The 21,050-nt window shown below is 44.8% G+C and overlaps 1 pseudogene; it reads right to left on the bottom strand.

The window, feature by feature from the left end:
• Positions 1-14,441, bottom strand: part of LOC147747590 (ADP-ribosylation factor-like protein 4C) — a 43,057-nt pseudogene extending 28,616 nt beyond the window's left edge.
• Positions 14,442-21,050: the final 6,609 nt, after the last annotated feature.

Genomic DNA, 21,050 nt, shown 5'->3' with positions numbered 1-21,050 from the left:
TGGCAGGGAGACACCCAGAACTGGTTTGGACAGGGGTCAGTTCTCCCCTGAACACGAAGACTGCAAACACTTTGAGGGGTATAACTATGAGAGCTTAAAGCCCTGAACGTTGGTTTGATCAAGACTGAAAAGGATTAAAACTACTTTGTGGTCAAGAGGAACCTCTGCCAAGGAAGAAACAGCTGAAGAAACTGAAGGAAAGGACTGACCCTTGCTGTGTGTTCTGTGGCTGGCCTGCAATTTGCTGATTTAACAAAGGAGAAGCTAAGGGACTTTGCTGTGTGCTGTGTCCTCCTGCTTGAAAGGACTCTGCTGTCTGCTGTGTCCTGAAGAAACTTATCCCGAAGGTGAGCTGGCTCCCTGTTGCAGAAACTCAGGGACACAAAGGTTTCCAGGAGAGTCTCAGCAACGCTGTGTGTGTTTGCTTTTTGCAACCTGAGACCCTCGTAAGAATTGCCCTGTGATTGTGGGCACCTGGAGTCCAAGCGTGTCTCAGCAATGCTGTGTGCATGTGCTTCGTACAGCCTGAGCCCTCCGTGAGGATTGCCCTGTGATTGTGTGCACCCGGAACTCAAGTGAGTCTCAGCGACGCTGAATGTGTGTGCTTCTTGCAGCCTGAGACCTTCGTGATGATTGCCCTGTGATCGTGTGCACCTGGAACTCAAGTGAATCTCAGTGATGCTGTGTGTGTGTGCTTTGTGTAGACTGAGACCTTCGTGAGGATTGCCCTCTGATTGTGCACACCCCGGAGTCCAAGTGAGTCTTAAGATGCTGTGTGCGTGTGCTTCTTGCAGCCTGAGACCTTTGTGAGGATTGCCCTGTGATTGTGTGCACCTGGAACTCAAGTGAGTCTCAGCGACGCTTAGTGCGTGTGCTTCTTGAAGCCTGAAACCTTCGTGAGGATTGCCCTGTGATTGTTGTGCACCTGGAACTCAAGTGAATCTCAGCGATGCTGTTTGCGTGTGCTTTGTGCAGACTGAGACCTTCGTGAGGATTGCCCTGTGATCGTGCACACCCAAAGCTCAAGTGAGTCTCAGCGACCGCGTGTGCATGTGCCCTGTTGCAGCCTAAGATCTTCATTATCGCCAGCAGCCTGGACCGGCATCCCTAGAGGAGATGTGCCGCCTGGCCTGAGCTAGCCGTTGCCAGAGCGGGACCTGAAACCAACCCCGTCGGGGGAGGGCCCTAATCCCACTTCCCGGAATACACAAAGTCGCATCGGAGGCCCAAGTCGTGAGAAGAGCAGAGGAGAGCGAGGTCGCACCCCCCAAGAAACATGTGTCGCCACCTGGGGCGGGGTGCAGACTCTTAGAGAGACGCTTTCGGTCTCTCCCATTCTTGCTGTGCGAGCCTCTGCTTCAGCACGTGTCACGGCCCGTACTTGCCAAGGCGTGACAGGACCGAGGCCGGAGTGCAGAGCTGCACTTTGGTTTACACCATACCTGTGTTGGGGGCATCTTTTGGCGGAAGCTGACCGCTTGTTAGTATGAGTTGCGGAGGGATAGCCTAAAGCACAGTGATCGGTGCTGGAGTGTATTATGCATTGCATTATTTCTGCATTACAAACAACCTGATTGTTGCATTACGCATTGCATTAGTTCTGCATTATGAACTACCTGATTGTTGCATTACGCATGGCATTAGTTTGCACAACGAACTGCCTGATTGTTGTGTTACGCATTGAATTATTTTGGCATTACAAAATGCTTGATTGTTGCATAATGAACTGCATTATTTTTACATAGCAAAGTGCCTGATTCTTGCATTATGAACTCCATAGCATTGAATTAGGACTGCAGTGGATTGTCTAGAATTGCTAAGTAATATCGCCAGAACCTACTAGGGTTGGCTGGCCTAATAGTCAGCCAGGAGGAATATAACAAATACGCATATTTTTTATGTATATTGTGTGGTCTCATCGTATATCTTTTTATATAAATATATACTTGTTCTGATAAAACTCGTGTGGAGCTTATTTGTGGTGTCATCATTGGGTTACTGAGAGCATGGTTACAAATACTTTACACACTTGCCCTGAGGATAAGCCTGGGTGCTCATGCCAAGCTACCAAGGGGGTGAGCAAGGGCTATCTGAGAAGGTGTCCTTCCTTTCCCTGACGTGGAAGCAAGGATCCCTATTTGGCCTAAGGTACCTACCTCAGCCAACTAGCCACCCAAAGTTCTAACAGAAACTATAATATTCAAGGTAACAAATTCCATCTGAATCCTGAGTTTATTAAAAAGCCATCTGCAAATTTCCTCCCAATAGCTTTGGATTCGAGGGCAAACTGGACAATATTTGCAGCCAGCAACCCCCACCTAGGAGTGCTAATACCCCCACCTGCATCCCCCTCATTTTGCACTTGGTCAGATGTATGATAAAGCAGTGCAATTGTCTTATATTGCTGTAGTTTTCAGCCAGGCAGAAGTTAAATGATTAGAAGATATTGAAAAAGTGATCATGGGGTTATCTTCCACTTGCTCCAGCAAACTGGACCATTTTGTAGGCAATATCTACAAATTGTCTTGTAGGCAATATCTACAAATTGTGCTGCCTTGATTGATTAAAGCAGGTTGTTAGAAGTGGGATATCTGGTTGGCTAGGGCTTGCGCCTAAGCCAGGCAGAAACCACCACTCTAGTCAGAGCAAAGGAGTTACACGCTGAAGATAACCCCTGCTCACCACCTTGGTAGCTTGGCACGAGCAGTCAGGCTTATCCTAGAGGCAATGTGCAAAGCGTTTGCGCAACATACTCACACAGCAGCAACACACCCTCCAGTAGCATTTAATTCACCTACCCGGGTATCTGAGATACCAGATTACAAGGGACTGACAGGTTAATTAAATATGCCAAACAGGTGTAGACCAATCTTACCATGTTTACCACAGAGAGCACACGCACTTTACATTGGACAGCAGTAGTAAAGTGCCCAGAGTCCTAGAACCACCTACACCGTGTAAGAAAAAAGGCTAGGAGGAAGGAAAAAAGTTCAGGGATGACCCTGCAAAAAGGGCCAAGTCCAACACAGGTGCATAGTTTTTTGGTACTGATGGATCTACCTCTTTGCAGATTAAATCCAATAAATGATTCTCCACCGGCATACAGATAGCCTTCGATTTAGAAAATCTCCTATATGGAGGTATTTAAAAAAGCTTTTACCCAGGAGTGAGCATTCACATTGCAAATCAGAAAAAGAGTGGTTTGCGTCAATTGAAAAAAATTGAACAATAGTTTTTACACCTAGTTTATGTCATTGCCAGTAGGCGGAGTCGTTAAATGAAGATGGAAAGATAGTGCTTTTATAAACCAATCCATAAGAGTGAATTTGCCCAAAGGTGCATTTTTTTTACCCCAATCTTTCCAAATAGATCAAGCATGCAGTATCACCTTAAATCAAACCATCTTAAAATAGCTGGGATCAAATCTGGAGAAACAAGTGCAAACTGCTATTCCTAAGCCGATTTCAAGAATGTAGAGGATTTTGGGGTCACATGGCCCCAGACAGCAAATAAGTTCCCCAAAGACTGCTCAATGGTACACTTGGTATTCCTGTAGAGATCATCCACCCTCTTCTTGTGACACTTTCAACCCTTTAATGGCATGTCGGGCTCACGGGTATCCCCAAAGAAAGCTACTTATAGTGGAATCTAACTGCTTTAAGAAAGAATTAGGAAAGTGGAATGGTATAGCAAGAAACATATATAAGAACTTCGGAAGGACATTTATTTTAATAATATTTCACCTCCCATAATAGAAATAGGTAGTTGGTGCCAGAGTCTCAGTGAAACAATGGATTTAGCTAGAAGAGCACCGCAATTAAGTTTAAGAATTTCCTGCATGTTATGAATTTTCAGTGCCATGATAGGGTGCTAAACAAGTGATGTGAGTGTAGTTAGTGGTATTAAGATAATAAAGGACTCACACACCGGGGAAGATGGCACCTTGTTCATGAGCTGCTTACTGTTGCTGTAGCAAAGCATTAGTAATTCACCAGAGAAACTCTGCATTCTCTACCCCTGGAATGGCTGCACCCCACTTTCAAGCTATTCATTTCTTTTTTGTCTTTTTTAGAACCACCAATACCCAAGAGCCACAGAAGTGCAGGCTTGGCAGTGTTATGATGGTGGCATGCCGCACACCTGGTGCTCCAGCTGGTATCTTAAAGATTGGTCGAAATAGTGATGCAATGGCCTTACGATGTGGTATCCAGGTGAAGGATTTCAAGTCAGTAGTGCTTGGGAGCTCTGTGCGAGGCTCCATGAGAGGATCTGTTGCTGTGTCGAAGGCGCTTATCTGCCAGGAGTGTGGGCTGTGAATACGCTGAGGCATGGCAGGCAGCAACGCAGCTTTGAGAGGATGACAGGGTTGGTGACCGGGGTGTGGCTGGGAGTATTGCTAACCTGGGTGCATGTTCGTTGGATGAAGCTGGGCCTCTTGTATTCTCCATGGCAAAATTGTTTGTGAAGCTATCTGCAACTACCACCACATCCTGCTCCAGCAAGTTGCTGTTTGACTTTGGGAGGAAGGCAGCGCCAGCACAAGTCATCTGGTAGGCCAAGAATCAAGAAAGCATGTAGAGTACTCATAATAGCCAACATCACTCATGAGTGCAACAAAGGATATTCTGGTGGTTCCCCAGGGAGTGGAGGAGTTGGGATTTGCAGAGCAGGCACCTCAACTTTATGCGAGTAGACATTTGGTTAACTCAAAGTCTGCACTTATCCCCAAACTTGTTGCTGCTGCGTATGCCCCTGCTTGTTCACCAGCTTGTACGTGGAAGGTAAAAGGCATTCCTAAGGAGGATGCTGCGGACACCTCAGTTGCTCTGAATAGGGAATCCAAGCGAGGGCGGGAGAGCCCATACCAGCAGTCAGGCTCACACTGAAGGCGATGGGTCCCTGGTGAGGATGGCAGATTCCTCTGCAGTACAGGATGAGGCGCAGGTGATTGGACGGTTGCTCCCTTAGTACAGGGTCGGTCTTTACTGCCATCAGTTCAGACTCCTGTTGTGCCCCCTGTTGAGAAACCTACCTGAATGCTCAGGCCGGATTCTGGGGGTCTTGCAGCAGTGAGCTCTTTCGGTGAATTGTACACTGAGAGGCCACACATATTGTATGTTTCCACAGCTTCTTCGAAAAAGGGGACTGCTGGATGAAGCAGGGTCGATATCATCAGTACGAGTGTGCACTCTAGTCAGAAAGCATGGATCCACAAGCTACACCCATGTTCATACCGGACCAGGACCCAGACATATTTGTTCCCACTTTGACTCTGTCAGACTCTTCGGAGACTGGTGAGTGAATTCTAAACAAATTACATAATCCACCTAAGGCAGGACACCCCAAGCCAGTAGCAAGGATAAACAGGATACAAGGAGAGGTGATGGCCTTGACTCTTGATGTTTGATGGGCCCAAAACCATCTGAGATGGCCTGCAATGATCAGAGACCTGATAACAGTACCTGCCAACTTCCAACTCTCCTACCCCACTTCAAAAGGAAGAGCCCACTATAATTTGTAGTTAATGTCGAAGTTTAGCTCACAACACATGCCTATTATTCAGGAGTCCTCCCCTCTGAAGCATCTTTCTTTAATTTCTGTCACCACTCCCACTATAACAGGAACATGAGTCAGAATCCCAGAATCAATTTGCAGAAATTAAAATGGGTAATAAGACACCATTAACTGTCCATTAAATTTCCCACAATAATAGGTTGCTGAACAAATCAAAGAGTTAAACCAGTGGGCTGCAGAGAGAGAGGATTCAGTGACTCATTTAGCAGGACGAGAAGTTCCGGGCAAACTCGGCCATTCATTGCATGGCCGAGTTTATTTTGTGTGCGACTCACCAATGGTAAGTTGGCAAGCCCGAGTGAGAATTGGTATCCCCTAGTGTGATTTTCAGGTGCCAGGAGAGCAAACAGCAGGATTTCTCAACATGTGTAGTCGCGGGCGCTCATAACCGTTCTCAGTGAGAAAGAGGTGGCTTGAATAGAAAATCTACTCAAGCAGCAGCAAAGAAGCAGCATCCTCTGACACACCGTCTGGTGCCATTTGTGCTGATTTTGTAGTGCAGAACAAGCTCCAGACACTAAAAATCAGCACAAGCAGAGAGATGTGTCATTTTCTGCCCATTCGCAGATCTCTGTGGCATTTCAGGGATTTTTCGTGTAACTTCATGAAATTCAGTGGAGTGAAAACTCTGCTAATTCTGCCCACCCTTAATCCTCAGTACATTCGGATGATGCATATAAATCTGGTTGAATATATTGGGAACAATATGGGCTCTGCTTTTATTACAGTGGTATGGGATTCTGTGAAACATATATTATGGGGAATTACAATTAAGTATGTGGCCAATCGTTATCAAAGATGGTGGGATAGAAAGGAGCAAGTTATAACAAAATTAGCACGGCTAGAAAGGACACATGCTGTCATGATTCTCTCCAAAAATCAATCTGAAAGGAAATATTTTTTTCAGATGGTTGAGTGTTGAAGGGAGATTCGGCGGGCAATGCATGGAAAAGCCACAGGCACTTTTATGAGAAAGAAGAGGAAGGTTTATGAGTATGGAGAATCAATTGGTCAGATCTTAGCCTTCAAAATCAAGGAGAAGCAAAACCAGAACCGCTTCCACTGTATTAAAGATGATTTAAGCCAGGAGTCTCGCCCATCCGCTTCACATTCTTGAACAATTGCATTTGTTTTAGTAGTCTTTATATAGCGTGGATGGTGGACTACTATAATCAAAGAGTCCTAGCGTGGATTATGGACTACTATAATCAAAGCGTCCTAAGTATGAAGTATCTATTGTCTATTACGGTTCTATGTCTTGACCGCTCACAATTTGAAATGCTTGAGGGTGGAATAACACCCCAATAAATGAAAGAAGCAGTTCTCTCACTTCCACCCTATAAAGTGGAATGCCAAGATTGGATTCCCTTTGAGCTCTATAAACTTTTTGCTGATGTCGTGGTACCTCTTCTTGCACTAATATTTCAGAGAGTCGATCAATGGCAAGGAATACAAGAATCATGGGATTCTGCCATTATAGTGGTTTTTCTTAAGAAATAAAAAGCCCCCTGTGAAGCAAAGTATCAGTCGATCTCAATTATTAGCGCTGCTGCTTTAATCTGCTCCACGGTCCTGCCTATCGGGATTGGCAGGGTGATGAAACCTATTATTAATTTGCGACCTCATGGTTTTGTCCCAGGTAAGGATACTACTATTCTTACTAACATAGCTATAGGCTTATTTGATGCAGCTAATAATCTGTGTAGAGTGGCCCGCATGTTCCTTCTAGATGATGAGATGGTCTCCTCAGGCTATCTTTGGGCAGTAGTGACAAGGATGGAATTCAGTGAAAAAATCTTACACCGTGTCTGCAGTATGTAACAGACACCTTGTGCCAGGATAATTATTAGTGGAGAAGTACCTGAGGTGGTGCAGAAGCAATGGGGTACCCAGCAGGGCTGCCCTCTTTCACCGTTACTGTTTCAAATCTATTTGGAGCCATTTTTATCCTGCATTCTTAACCATAAGTCGCTGTCACCTTTGGATGTTTACAGTTTCAAGGTGGATGTGGCTGCCAATGAAGATAAATAGGCTTTATAGTTAGTTAATGTCATTACAATATTGCCATAATCAAGGAGGAGGCACTAGAACTTAGAAAGATATCTGGATATAAGCTGAACAAGAACAAGACACAGATCTTACTCAGTTAAAGAATTTAGGACCATATGTACAAATCATTTTCACAGCTGTAAACAGTCTGATTCAAAGAATTGGGCCATTTCCAACTACAAACACGTTTTTTCATATGTGCAAAGCACAACTTGCGATTCAGTAACAAGCTTGGTATTTGAAGGGCTGTATTTAGGTCTTTCCTTCCAAATGCAAAATTACAGTGACCTATCTGAAGGTTTTGTGACTGAATTACAATAGCAAAAATGTATTTTTCACTGACACTTTAAAGGAGGTGGTTACCCTTTGTAAATGGTAAGGGGTCCCTAAGGAACCACTTCCTCTTTGTGAATATTGAAAAAAATACTTTTTAAGAGCAGGCAGTGATCCCTGGTTCCCTTTGAGTGAAGAGGTCTAAGGTTTCTTAAGGGTTGTTGTGATTCTCACCATCTTTGTGAATTGTTTGCTTGGTAAGAACATGGAGCACACCATCTGGAAGGAGGTGGCACTCCAGTGTGTGTGCCTGCCTGCATGGTCCATGGCAGCCTGATAGGGAAATCAAAAGGACCTGGAAAATGGTCCAGGTGTGTGCCAAAAAGAGGACAAACTGGAGGCATGGGAATCCTGTCTGTAAACCTCCCACAGTCCTGGAGGAGGCTGGACATGAGTGTGACACCCTGGACATTGCTGCTCTTGGGGACCTACCTGAGATGGTCAGATGCCTTGTTGAATAGGGGCAATCCCTGGAAGTTTTCTGCCAAGAGCAGAAGAAGTGCCCCACTCTTGAGAGCCTACGACTGCAGGCTGATGCCAGGCAGGTGGTGACACCCTCTGATGATCACCTGATTTACTGGGAGAATGATCTCCTCTATAGCGAGTCTAGGGTTTCTGAACATGGGGCAGTCTGAGTGTTGGTGGTCCTCTAATGCTACGGGGCCTTACTATGGGGACCGGCTCATAATGTATCCCTTAAATATAATGGGCTTGCCCAGTGCCCCGCAGAACCAGGGTATACACTTTTTAAAAACTACAAACAGTTCTATTTGGTCCTGACAGAACCCTTTGTAGTTTTTTATAATCATAATGTATACCTTGCAGAGCATCTAGGGCAAGACCAGTCCTTTGTGAGACTTTTAACCAACTTCTATTGGCCCCAGATTACATTGATCTACATACGAGGCCAGTGGAAAGACATGGGTAAAGTGAAATGTCCCCATGGTTCCATATCTCATTGTAGGTAACGCCTTTGAGTGCATGGGCATCAACATTGTGGGGCCCTAGGACTACAAGACAGCCCTGGACAATAGGTTCATCCTAGTCTCTGTGGAACATGCCACAAGGTACCCAGAGGCAATACTTCCAAGGACAGTGATTGCACCTGTATTAGCCAGGACACCGATGGAAATCTTTACCAGAGTGGCGTTCCCCATGGAGGTTGTTTCAGACAAGGACTCCCACTTCATGTCAGTGCATATGAAGCCCATGTGTGTGGAGTAACATACAAGTTCTTCACACCCTTTTATCCCCAGACCAATGGGTTTGCTGAGAGGTTCAACAAGACCCTTAACTGCTTGATGATGGACCTGTCAGAGCCTTTGAGGCAGAAGTGGGATATCCTCTTGCCATTCCTGTTGTTTGCTTTTAGGGAAGTGCCTCAGAAAGAAGGGTTCAGTCCCTGTCAGAGGGCCGCTCAGCCTTGTGAAGGAGGGATTGGAGAAAGATCTCATGAAACCACCCCAGAATGTAGTCATATGCATGTTCGCTTTCAGGAATCAGATTAAACATGTTTAGAAACCACCTCTTTGAAGTCAGCATGGAAGTTATTAAACTCTAGTATAATCAGAAGGCCACTGTAGTTGATTTTCAGTCTGGTCATAAAGTTTGTTCGATGAAGCCAGTGGGATCCAGGCCTTACAGGCACCTATAAGGTGAGCGAGCACAGGAGGAAGGTCACCTACATGGTAGATCTCAAGAACCACAGGAACACCCTGAGGGTCCTCCATGTCAACTGCCTCAAACCACACTTTGAGAGGTCCAAGAAAGCCATGCTCCTAGTAACTGATGACGGGGTGGAAGAGGGGAGTGAGCCTCTCCCCGACCTCCTATATTTCAATGAGCAGGACTGGTTAGTGGAAGGAGTTTTCCTCTCACCTAGCTTGACCAGTGAGCAACAGAGGAATTGTCAACACTTGCTGGGACCGCTCACTTCACTTTTCTCTAATTGAGAGCTAGATTAAGGATAAGTTATTCATATTTATGGTGTTCAGGGTGATTTAGCACTTCAATAGCCCTTGGTTCAGTGTAGTGGTTTTGGTACCCAAGTCCACCCCAACTGGTGCTACACCAGAGCTCAAGTTCTGTGTGGATTGCAGAAGGCTCCACTTTATCATTAGGACTGATATTTGCCCCATCCCATGAGCTGATGTGCTCATCAACAGGTTAGGAGCTGTCAAGTTCCAGAGCATGTTTAACCGAGGTGGTTAAGTAAAGGTCTGTATTCTCCACACCAGAGGGCCAGTTCCAGTTTCTAGTGGCTTCGTTGAAGGAAGGCACGACCCGGCATGATGACCGTATGAGAACGGAATCCGTCCCGCTACCCGACACGGAGTTATGTATCGGAGACCCTTGTTGATATATCGCGTACCTGCCCGGATATTCTATCGGAGAGAATCTATCAGCACTAACTAAGATATAGAAATAGGATATTATCCCCCATCTACATACCGGGGCAACGGACCCTGTTTTTTTCGGAATTCTTGAGAATTTCTCATTTCCATCAAATATAAAACAGAAATTTCTTTGAATGGTGAAAGAACGCTGTAAGCCCGTCTGGACTGACCTATAAATGATCCAAGGTCGAAGATATTGTTATTAACTATAGCCCACTCAAAACGACTCGTCTATTTCTGAGACCCTGATTCTTGGTCTCATAGTGTTGTTCCCCTGTCCCACGGTACCTCTTGGCCCTGACGACGGTGTGGCCTGACCTGGCCGCTTCACCGAAACACGCGTAGGCGTCTATGGTGTTGATGACAGTGATCCTTAGTCATCTCTTGGATCGGCCCCTTTTTCACCAGCAAATATAGCTCGCCTATATTCAAAGTGTATTTCCATCTGACCTTCTATTCAGGCATTTGTATACCATGATTTGATTTTTTAATTGGAGCTATCTAGTATGAATGATGTTGTATGACTGTGTCATGAGTGAAGATTAATGAGGTATGAGTGGTTCTGTGTGGGACTTCACATTGACTTATGGAAAAAGTATTTTATGAATTGTTACCTTGTTGGAATTAATTGTCGTATATGTTTGACAAAGACTACATTTTTCTATCACTGTATAAACCTATAAAGATATAAAAGGAAATGAAAAAAATAAAAAGAAAAATGTACTCTACTTCTATGTTGTGATTATATCTCTTGGCCTCGCTTTCTGGTCCATTAAGTCAATTAAACTCTCAGGACCCTTGTATAGGGCTTCTTTATTCACGGCAGGGTCTCTTCTCTCTTGTACTGGTTTTTTCCCCCCTACCTGCCTCTTATTGTGTATCCCCTGGGGAACCCCCTTCTTTTTGCATTGCACTCCAGTTTCTAGTGATGACCTCTTGGTTAAAAAAATGCTTCTGCCAACTCTGGTTGGTCAACCGGGTCCTGGCTAGGATGGAGGCTTTCAATGGCTCCTATCTAGGTAACACTGCGGTCTTCTGCTCTATCTGGTAAGGCTACCTGTTCCACATTCAGGAAGTGCTTCAGGCCCTGCAGAAGGCAGACCTGACTATTAAGGTGAGTAATTGGAAGATAGGGCAGGGATCTGTGGTTTATTTGGCCCTCTGTCAGTGCGGGCAAGGTGCAGCCAAATTTCAAACATCCTGGCTTGTTAACCTCCAAGACCAGACAGAGGTGAGAGCCATTTTAGGCCTCATCGTTTACTACAGAAGATTTGTCAAGGACTGTGAACTACTGTTTCTCCCTTGACAGAGCTGACTTAAAAAATATTAGCAACACTTTTGACACCTTAAAGGAGACCATGTGCACAACACCACTGCTCAAGGCCCCTAACATCTCAAAGAATTTCCTTGTTCCTGTGGACATCTCAGTACATAGCATTTGGGTTTTCCTCTCACAGGTGAATGAAGAGGGCCCAGTCCAACCTGTAGCCTTTATCAGTCAGAGATTACTTCCCAGGAAACAGAAATGGAGTGCATTCATGAGGGTAACTTTGCAGTGGTATGAGCACTAAAGAAGTTGAGGTCATACATGTTTTGGACCTATTTCCAGCTTTAAAAATATCACAGACCCCTCAGATGGCTAATTCAAATGAGGGGTGAGAATTCCAAACTGTTAAGGTAGTTGATCTCCCTATAGGGAATAGTCTTTACAAAGAAAAATCTCCCTGGAACGGATCACACCAACTCTGATGGTCTTTGAGGTTCTTCAGCTTTAGCAATGAGTACTCCCACGAGGGAGTAGCTCTCATACACACATGGGAGACCTGCAGTAGCGGCTAATATGGGTCAGCAGTGGTGAGGCGGAAAGGGAAGTTAAAAAAAAAGAAACACAGAAACATAAGAAAATTCATTAAACTTCCGTTACAGGCAGCCGCTTTCCAGATTCCTCTAGCAAATCACAACACTGCTGATAGCAGCATCGTGATTGACCAGGGGCCAGATTGGAACAGGGAGCCTGTGAATATTCCTCATTCTGATAAGAGTGTATAAAAAGATGATGATTTCTAAATACAGAAGTAGGCATGACTGCCCTATTGTTTCAATTCTAACACGTATTGTAGACATAACAGACAGTACAAACTATGAAAGCATCCTCCAATAGAACAAACCACTGTCTCAAAGTGACATTGTTTATATTCTAAAATGCCACTTAAAAAACCAAGAATATAAGGTTACTCCATCAATTGCAACAACCATTGTGTGTTAGTTTTAATTTTGGTTTGGCTTCACTTGACCCTCTTATATATGTGCAACAGGTGGAAATGGATGCCCTCATTTGCATAACAATTTAAATTTTGCAGAGTGATGGCTGTCTCCCGGCATAAAGGGTGCTGGAACAACATTTCCCTGCTACCTTTATCAGCATAATTCACCGTATCTGGTTAAGAGTGATGACAGATGCCACCACAAACAGTCCCAGCTTCACTGGCTTTAATATGTCGCACGGCAGGTTCCTGCCACTGAGCACGTCCAGTGGAGGGAGAAACTGGTTGGAAAAAAAATCTTCTCGATGAAGTAAGATGAGGGCATCTTGGTCTCTGAGCCCTATGTTATACTTACTCTTATATCTATTTGCAGGCTCGACCACAACAAGATTGTGCAGGCACTTTTGAGCAAGTCATTTGGATGTTCAACAATGCTTTAGGTTAGAATGAGGTATACCCACTGTCACCAATGACCAATGGCAAACATATTATCTTCTCTTCAGCACCCATGATTTGGGACTTAATTGATACTATGTTACAACCCAATTTAATTTAATGGCTTTGTTTGAACATTGTTAGCAACAATTATGCTCACCTGAGTGGAGGCCAGAATAAAATTGCTGATTCTAGACGTGCTGATTCAATAGAGCATTGCACCTTGAGCGGCAGTTTTGAATAAATAAGAACTTTACTCTCTTTTAACTACCACCTGGCTACAGTTATGATTTGCTTGTGTTTTGGTTCAGGGAAGATCTGGCTTGGCAGTTCCAGCTGAGCTGTTCTGAATTGGAGCAGGGTCAAGACTGATCTGCATATAGCTGGATCCAAACTGAGGTGATATTGGTGTGCAAAATTATAATGGATTAGAATATGACCTTAGTAATTTACAGTGACTCCGATTAGTACAAGCATTACATCCATTATTTTTTGTATACTTTATGTATGCCCAGATGTGGATCCTATGCACACTGCATCACTGGAACCAAGCTGTACATGTTAATGAACCCTAAACTAGGGCAAACTGGTCATGAATTGTTTGTGTTCCGCTCAGGGAGGATCTACATTGGCAGTTAGGACTGTCCTGTCCCAAGTGGAGCAGGATCAAAAATGATTTGCATATTTGCATTTGCATGTCATCTAAATTTGGGTCCAAACTTAGATGACATGGTGGGCAAAATAAAGATGGATTGTGATGTGCCTTCGAGTTATTACCTGTGGCTAAGATTATTTCAAACATTCCATGCATCCCTTTTTTTATATACTTCAGTGTGTTGCACTAAGTGGGATGGTATGCCCAGATGTAAGTCCAGTGCACACTGAGTCGCTGGAACCAAGCTGTACCTGGCTGATTAGCCCATAACTAGGGCAACACCAGTACTGGGATGCTTGTGTTGTAGTTTAGGGAGGTCCTGTACTGTTCCGATTGGAGCAGGGTCAAGACTGACTTGCACATAGCTTTGTCCAAATTGAAGTGACATGGTGTGCAAAATAACAATAGATTGGGATGCGGCCCAAGTAAGTACTAGTGGCTCAGATAAATTCTAGTATTCCATCTATCGCTTTTTTTGTATATTTTAGGTTGTCCTACTCTGTCAGTCTGCTCCTGGGCCATGACTGACTTTAAATAATTGTAGACTAGGAGGGTGCTGATGTGTCTCATACTATTTCCTTACAATGCTAACAGTGCCTGCTCTTGCTGAACTATCTCATAGTGCCCAAAACTCTCACATTACCTTAGCATCTCTCCTAGTTGATCATGCTTGTTAACAATCTTTCTTGATATGATATAGGTGCTGTTTTTCAGCTTTTCCTGCATGGCCTGCATTGCAATTGCCAAAACATAAACAAAAGTGTTCTACCAGTTCTACTTCTGCCCTAACCCATGAATCTCCTGGATGTCTAATGGAAGTGGCACAAAATGACAAATACTCATGATGACCACTGTTTGGTAACAACGATCTGCTGATGCAAAAGTGACCAGCTGGTTGTGAACCTGAGGTGTGCATGGTACGTTTTGGACTTGCCTGGTTTCCCTATCTTGGTTGGAGTCCAGTGAATTATATATTCTAATGCCTTCTAGGAGGTGTCGTCTTGTGTAGAAATTTGCCTTTTTACTTGAGCGCCTCGTGTTTTTCTTTCTTTTTTGAATAGCTGGCATTTGAACCGTATGGAGCAGGGTGACTACAAAACACTTCCCAGTGCATATACTCTACCTCTAAACATGGCACTTATTTGGCAAACACCAATTGCTGTATCTGATGTTTAAGTAAATTTCTTGGTTAAAAATATATAGGCAAAGAATGTGCAAATTGTACAGGCAAATATCCCATGTTGGCTTAAGTGCGGCCTTACACTACCCTCATTAGAAACTTCAACAGCATGGCAGTAGGGCTACTCAGCTGCAAATTCACCAGTACAGGATAACCCACATTGTTAACATTTTAGAGTAAAGCCAATCATACATGTTTAATTCTAACAGTAACATTATCTAATGCAAGTCACAATTCAGTTAAGTGTGACGCCAAAGGCCCCAGGGCCTCATTTATGAGGTTTTGCCGAAAGGCAGCTCAGAAGGCCTTCCTGCTGTGCTGTCCTATGGCCAAAGAAAAGGACAGGAATGAGTGCACATTCCTGTCCTTTTGCCCTGTGCCGTCGCACAATGGGCTGCCGTGCGTTGTGGGGATGAATATTTTTGTACAGGAAGGGAAACCATCCTATACAAAAATAAGCACAAGGGGCATTCTGCAGCACACATAGAAAAATGAAAAACGAGGAGAAATAAAGGTATTTCTCCTCGTTGTGCCTCCTTTATGCCTTCCCTTAGGAGGCGTACGTTTTTGGCGCTCCCTCAGATTTACGATTTGTCGTAAATCTGGGGCAGTGTCAAAAAGCCATGGATGTTGGTGGGAACGCCCCCAGCAACACCCATGGCGCAACCCTTTAACGCAGAAACTGCGTTAAAGGGACAGATATTTATCAGGCAAGAATGTATGATGTTACAACGCAAACATTTCCAACACATGCCTTTACTATGCAGTTTTTACATTGCAACATCCTTTACAATGCATGATTTTACATTGCATGCCATCACAACGCATTTTTAGAAACTACCTCTACAACGCATTCCATTAAAATGCATACCATTACAAAGCATACCATTACCACGCATATTACTTTTAGGGGTACTGTAGGGTAAGTGTTGGATAGTGTAGGGGTAAGAATGACTATTCCCACTCCAGTGAGTGCAACAGTAGGATAGTGTCGGATAGGGGTAAAATTACTATTCCCACTCCAGTGAGTGCAACAGTAGGGTAAATATTGGATAGTGTAGGGGTAAAAATTACTATTCTCTATTACTTACCTTATATTGCGTTGTAATGACATGTGTTGTAGTGACATGCGATGTAATGGCGGCGCTGTATTGGCATGCGATGTAAAGGATCTTGCGTTGTAATGACTGCTTTGTAAAGGTAGTGCGATGTAATGACTGTGTTGTAAAGTTTGTTTCCCATCAGGCAGCAATAAGCCCAAAAAAGTGGCTTAGTGTTGCCGGATAAATATCCGTCACAGAAATTGACGTTCCGGAGTAACAAGGAGTCTCATAAATGAGGCCCTCAATGTCCAGTTACCTATTGTTCAGATGTGAAACATGAAAACAAGTTATGTGCATCTTTTGTAGTAACAGAGACTAAAATTGCAACATATTTAAAACTGCAATTTAGTAAACTGACTTTAATACAAGCTCGATATTTCTTCTTCATGCCGTTTTATAAATTAAAGAAAATCGAACTCATTGGCAAACTTAAATTTCTTTGTAAAATGGTCACAACAATGTATTCTGTAAAAGCAGTTTTTTCTGTCTCAGCCCTGGACACTTCTGTACCAGTTCTACCAATGACCAACCACCTTAGTGTCTGCCACTCTGCATGACCATCATCATTTCCATCCTGCCTGTATATGTGAGGAAGGATGATCTTTGCTGCAACTTGCTCATGGGGAACTTGGTGACTCACATCATCTTGGCCTGTGCACTACTCTGGTGGATTATCAAATCTCCTGTGTGCCAGTTCAACACCTTGCAGCAACACTGCTAGGTATTTATCCAGTTCATACATAGTCCCTTAGCTCTGTTTTCTTACACCTGCTGCCCTGGTTATGCATGGAGCGATCTCATACGAGCCAAAACTGTGTATGGCTTTGCACCCTCTGATGCACTAAAGCTTTATCTTACATCCTAGGGATTTATAGGTTTCACATCACTCTTAATCTGGACATTCCAATTTAGAAAGAGATCAAGAGAGCTGATGCTGGAGACTCAAGTTTAGTCAGACACTGCCACAGGTCCTCTTTTGCACGTTTGACATCCAGATCCATTCATTCCCCCTTTAGAACACATCATATTTAAAACCAGTGGCTAAATGGCTGCCAGACACAAATGTCTAACATTTGTATCAAAAAACTATCACCCTTGGAGTGACACACCAAATATTGTCCAAAGAGTAACAAAGAACTATTGGGCACATGCATCAAAATAAGAAAAAGAGATTCCTTATTTGCGAAAAATAAGGAATCGCAAATAAAAAATCGCTAACCGGAATGCATGAAGCGAATTGCTAAAAAATTGCGATTCCGGAAAATTCGCTAAAAGAAGACAGAGGACACAATTGCGACTCGCTATCCCAGGAAACTACACAATGCGACTTCGCTGATAGCGATTTCGGTATCGGTATTAGAAAAATTGCTATTAGCGAAATCGCAAAAAGAGTGTCGCACTGAAAGCAGGCTGATGACATCACAACCAGGAAGACATTTATTTATTTATTTATTGTGTGTTTTATAGAGCGCGAACTTGACCTGTGAGGGTATCAGAGTGCTTTACATGGTATACAGTGATGAAGTGCAGAAATATATAAGATCAACATGTAGGGTTACAATCACCGTGATAGTCTGTAAGAACAAAGGACCCATATGATCTTGGCGTGAGGAGTTGGTGATCTGGGAAAGCGGTAGTCTTGGATTCGTCAGGCACGATGTGGTGGTTGCAGGCAGGCCTTAGATGAGGAATTTACCCATGAGGAAGGTTTTGGCCTTGTTTTTGAAATGTGCTAGAGAAGGGATTCTTCTGATGGCAGGTAGGAGAGAGTTCCAAATTCTTTGTGCTGCTCCGGTGAATGCCCTGTTGTACGTTCTTTTTTTCTGAAAGGAGGCGGGTTGGAGTAGGAGGTTTCTAGCGGACCGGGAGTTCCTGCTTCCTCCAGATATCACTAATTTCTGTGCCAGATAAGCAGGGGAGTTTGTGCATAGGTCATTGTGTATAATGCATGCAAGTTTCAGCTGAATTCTGGCCTCTAGTGGGAGCCAGTTCAGCGCTTTTATGAGTGGCGAGATGTGGTCTAACTTCCTGGTGCCTGTAAGTAGTCTGGCGGCCGTGTTGAGGCAGGCTTTTAGAGGCGCTAAGGAGATCTTGGGTAGTCCTGTGAGAGTGGAACAGCCATATTCCAGTCTAGAGATGACTAGTGCTTGAACTGCCATTTTTAAGTCAGGAGCATCGATGAAAGGTTTCATCTTCCAAAGGTAGCTCAAGTGGAATCTGGCTGCTTTAGCCATTGAGTTAATGTGGTCTCAAATGTTCAGGTTGCAGTTGAGGATTTTGCCCAGGGATTTGGCAGAGTCCACAATGGTCGGTGGGCAGTTCAGGGCTGTGATGGCCTTGATCCACCTTTGAATCTCCGGGTTGGCTTTTGAAGGGGAGAATAGGAGAAATTCAGTTTTCTTTGCATTAAGTTTGAGTTGGTTATTGGCTAGCCATTGGCCAGTCAGTTTCAGGGTCTTTTTCAGGCAGAGGATCTCTTGAGCGAAGAGATATTGATGTATATTTGGGTATCATCCGCATACATATGGTAGGAGATGTTGGCAGCACGGAGAACTTCGGTGAGTGGCTCTAGGTAAAGATTAAAGAGGGTGGGGGACAGGGTTGAGCCTTGGGGGACTCCGACCATGACCGAGGTAGGAACAGATAGGTTGCCGTTGATGAGGAATCTCTGAGAGCGGTTGGAGGAAGGACCTGAACCATTCTAGTACCACGCCATCCATACCCATCCTGAATTTGAGGCATTCAAGTAGTTTTTCATGGTTAACCGTATCGAAGGCAGAGGAAGAAATCAAGGAGGATTAGAAGGCAGGTTTTGCCTTGGTCTAGGGCTTGGAGGACACTGTCCACGATGTGGAGCATAGCAGTTTCAGTGCTGTGCCCTGGTCTGAATCCATATTGAAAGTCATCAAGTAGGTGGAAGTTGTTGATGTGCTGAGCGCTGACTTAGTTGCTGTTGTACATACTTCTCCAAAACTTTGGCTAACAGCAGGATATTGGAAATAGTTCTGAAATTGTCAGGGGAGGCTGTGTTCAGTGAAGATTTTTTCAAAATGGGGAGGACTTGGCCGGCTTTCAAACGGTCTGGGGTGCTGGAGAGAGGTTTTGATCATTGTAGTCCAGCAAGGAACAATGGATAGGGCTGCAGCAGCGAGGCAGTTGGAAGGTAGCGGGTCATTGAAGTGGATATTTAGTTTTAAGGTAGAGAGGATTTTTAAAATAGAGTCTTTTCTGTAGTATTCGAAGTCAGTCCTGTGGGCTTGGTTTCTGGGAGAGGACAGGACGATTGGTGCGGCAGAATGGGGCAGGACAGGAAGGGGTTGGGAGTAGGTGGTGGTACTGAGTTCAATTCCTAATGCCGAGATGTTATCAGCGAAGAAGGAGGAGAATTAATCTGACGATATTAGTGATTTGGGGAAATCTTTCGGTGTTTTAGCCAGTTTATTAGATTGGAGTTTGACCAGTTCAAAGAGCTTTTGGGGTCTATTCTTGGCGTTTCCCAGTTCCGATCTGAAATATTCTTTTTTGCAATTGAGGATGTGCTTATTGTAGGCATTTCTCACCTGGCGGAGGAGCTTAAGATGCGTTGCAGAGGGGTGTTGTCTCCAGATTCTTTCAGATTGCGGTAGGGATCTCAATCAATCAATCAGTGACACTTATAAAGCGCGCTACATACCCGTAGGGTCTCAAGGCGCTGGGGAGGGGTGGTGCCGCTACTGCTCGAACAGCCAGGTCTTCAGCTTCTTCCTGAAGGAGAGGTGGTCTTGGGTCAGGCGCAGGTCGGACGGGAGGGAGTTCCAGGTCTTGGCGGCCAGGTAGGAGAAGGATCTTCCTCCTGTAGTCGCTCTTCGGATGCGGGGGACGGCGGCGAGGGCGTGGTTGGCTGATCGGAGGTGGCGTTTGGGAGCGTAGAAGTTGACTCGGCTGTTGAGGTAGCTCGGGCCTTGGTCGTGTAGGGATTTGTGTGCGTGGGTGAGGAGGCGGAAGGTGATTCTCTTGTTGATGGGGAGCCAGTGAAGGTCTCTCAGATGTCCGGAGATGTGGCTGGATCGTGGGATGTCGAGGATGAGTCTGGCTGAGGCGTTCTGGATCCGCTGGAGTCTCTTCTGGAGCTTGGCGGTGGTCCCGGCGTAGAGGGCGTTGCCGTAGTCCAGTCGGCTGGTGACGAGGGCCTGGGTGACGGTCTTCCTGGTCTCTGTGGGGATCCACCAGAAGATCTTCCGTAGCATGCGTAGGAAGTTGAAGGATCTCCTCTCCATATTGAGGGAGCCAGTGAACCAAGGGTTTCTGTCTTTGATTTGTGTTCTTTTTAGTTTAAGATGGGCAAGGTCATCCAGAATTTTTTAGATGGATGACGAGTAATGCTCATTGAAGTTGCTGACCATGGTTATGTGCGAAGGGGTGGTAGGTCAGATTTGCAGCAGACCTCTAGTTTTATCAGGTCGAGGTTCTTAGTATCTCTGTTCTAGCATTTGGGAATCACCGGTTGAGACGACTTTGTCTTGCGGGTCCCGGCTAAAATGAAGGAGATGGAGTGATGGTCAGACCAGTCACAAGGGTCTATGGAGATAAGCTTGACTGCGGAGTCCTTAGAAATGATCCAGTCAAGGATGGCCCCGTTTGAGTGGGTTGGCAGAAAGCAGGCTTGAGTCAGGGCTAGGTCGCTTAGGAGGTCTTTGATGGCGTTGACATGGGGATCTTTAGTGTCATTCCAGTGCAGGTTGAAATCACCCAAGAAAACATTTGTGGCATTGGAGGAAATCTTGTTGAGGTGATCAGTGAAAGAGTCGTTGGTACCTGGGGGGTGGCAAAAAATGTGCAAGTTACAAAGGTGTGATAAGTTGCTGCAGATGGAGAGTTCAAGGTATTCGCAGGAGTCAGTGGAGATCGTTGAGAGTTCTGTGACAAGCAGGGAGGATCGGTAGATGCAGGCAATGCCTCCTCCTTTCTTGTTGGAGTGTCTGTCCAGTCTGGCGATGTTGTAGTTGGGATGGACTAATAAGTCCAGGCAGGGGGAAGAATATTTGTTTAGCCAAGATTCAGTTAGTATGGTTAGGTCTAGGT

Source organism: Lissotriton vulgaris, chromosome 1_1 (assembly GCF_964263255.1).
Source record: "Lissotriton vulgaris chromosome 1_1, aLisVul1.2, whole genome shotgun sequence".
In the NCBI taxonomy this organism is placed as follows: domain Eukaryota; kingdom Metazoa; phylum Chordata; class Amphibia; order Caudata; family Salamandridae; genus Lissotriton; species Lissotriton vulgaris.
This window is presented reverse-complemented; position numbering and strand designations above follow the sequence as displayed.